The sequence below is a fragment of the Octodon degus genome, unplaced genomic scaffold, assembly GCF_000260255.1.
Source record: "Octodon degus isolate 3935 unplaced genomic scaffold, OctDeg1.0 scaffold00090, whole genome shotgun sequence".
In the NCBI taxonomy this organism is placed as follows: domain Eukaryota; kingdom Metazoa; phylum Chordata; class Mammalia; order Rodentia; family Octodontidae; genus Octodon; species Octodon degus.
Window position 1 is genome coordinate 10,776,380 of NW_004524666.1, and position 2,351 is coordinate 10,778,730.

Below are 2,351 nucleotides of genomic sequence, written 5' to 3' on the forward strand. Positions count from 1 at the left end.
GTGAGCCCTTTCATTAAAAGGAACGAAGTGAAAAAGGTGAAATCACAATGGAGAGTGATAACATCTAGAATATTATTAGCAACTATTTCACAAAATTCTACCCCAGTAAATTGGAGTGTTAAGAATAAATTGATAGATTTGTAGATACATATCAATTACCGAAACTGTATCAAGAATATATACCCTGGAGCTGGGCTCCCATTTGTCTCACTGACCTGGAGCTGCAGTGACTGGCAGGAAGTGAGTTCAACATGGGATCCTGTTCCCTCCATGGATGGGACTTGGGAACTGGAGACCATCAGGACACTGCCAACACAGTGGGACCCAGGATAGAGCACAAAGTATAGACAGGGCACTAGTGATATGGAAAAGTCTAAAGCAACAGTAACCGTATGAACCAGTTTTACTGGTGGTTTGGTGAACCAGCTTTGTGCTGGAGTACAAAGATAGCTGGAATGGAAATGGACAAGTAGGGCCACCTTATTTTCTTTTCCCTATATTTTCCTTTTCTTTCTTCTCTTTTGCTTTTTCTTTTTTAAATGGCTGGGGAGAACTCTAGTCACAGAAAACTAATTACAAATCCTAAATTCAGAGACAAAGATCAGACCCAAAACCAGCACAAGTCCACCTACAATCTTGGCTTGAGTACACATTCTGGGATTAGACTAGGACACACCACTATAGACACTAGAGGGATCTCATTACTTTTATTTTTCCATCTTATGGGTTTTCCTCTTAGTAGTCTAAAAGGTTAGCACATTTTGTTTTTATCACTGTTGCTTTTTGTTCATATTTTTTCCTTTTTGTTCTGTGCTGTGCTGTTTTGCTTTTCTTTCTATATGCTTATTTTCTTTTTTTTAGAAACCAGGGATTGAACTCAGGCCCTTGCGCTTGCCAGAGAAGTGCTTATTCCATTGAGCCATCTCCCCAGCCCTTTTATATGTTTATTTTTTATATGTAATTTTTGTTGTGGCTCTGTGTTTCCAGTTTTTTTCTTTTTTCTCCCCTCTCTTTCTTTCTTTCTTTCTTTCTTTCTTTCTTTCTTTCTTTCTTTCTTTCTTTCTTTCTTTTTTTTCTTTTTTGTGAAACCAGAGATTAAACTCAGCCCTTTGTGCTTGCCAGGCAAGCACTTATTCTACTGAGCCATCTCCCCAGCCCCTTCCTTCTCTTTTCTACTTCATTTCCCCTATCATTCATGATTTAGATCTCTAAAATTTCCCTTTGTCATATTCCACCCATCCTCTTCTTCTCTTTCATCAACTATTGTGGTTGATCTTATGAGATTTTCATGTAGGTAAATACTGTCTCTTTCCTTTCTGGTTCACTACCAAACTCCTAGGCTTTTCCAATCCCTCCCTCTTGTATCCTACAATTACCCAAAATTTAGTTGATCATCCTATGCCCAGCAAATTTGCCCTACTATATTTAACCTTATCTACCTCTTATAACCTAGTCCTCTTAAACCTCTCCACAATAGGATAAAATCACTGTACTAAGGGAAAATAACTGCATATATGTTCCAGGTATAAATTGGATTATATTATATTATATTATATTATATTATATTATATTATATTACTATAGAACTTGTCACTAAAGATATCAGGCTAATAGTTACCACAGTTTGTCCATGGCCAGGCTCTGCTTGCGTGTGTTGTTGTCAATAACTGTACTATTTTAACCAGAATTCCATACCTGTTATAATCATTTTTTTCCTCCCTGTATGACATAACGCTGAGATTGCAAGGGGCATAACCATCAACATAGTCCAATATCAAAAGAATGGGCCTTGAGTCACATAGATGGCAGCTCCATGTTGTTAATATACTGGGAAGATAGGTTCTTGGGCTAGATAGAAACCCCAAGAACCACCTATATCTAGAAAAATACTCTTGAGGAAGAGACATCACCTTGGAAAGCCTCAACATCAGGGATAAAACTATCATAAAAAATTTACAAGCATCAACATAAAAAACATAATAAATAAAAAGTAACAAGAAGAAGAAGAAGTAAAATGCAACTCTAAATTCCCAGCCCACACAGGATAAGTCCAGAGCACAAAGAGGTAGAGAGAATAAAAATACAGCCACTGGAACTCTCTTAAATGATAGCACTAAATGTGGAAAAAAAAAAAAAAATGGAAGAGGTCATAGAAAAAATAATACATAAGGTAAAAAAAGAAAAGAAAAAAATACAATCAAAATGAAAGAAATTAAACAGACACAGATTAAAAATAAATACAGCCAGTTGTAGTGACACATACCTATAACACCAGCATTCAGGAGGTTGAATCAGGAGGATTGTTGTGAGTGTGAGACCAATCTGGGCTACAAAGTGAGCTCAAAGCCAGC

The 2,351-nt window shown here is 36.7% G+C and overlaps 1 pseudogene; it reads left to right on the forward strand.

Moving 5' to 3' along the window:
• The first annotated feature begins 251 nt into the window (after positions 1-251).
• Positions 252-2,351, forward strand: part of LOC111818398 — an 8,891-nt pseudogene continuing 6,791 nt past the window's right edge.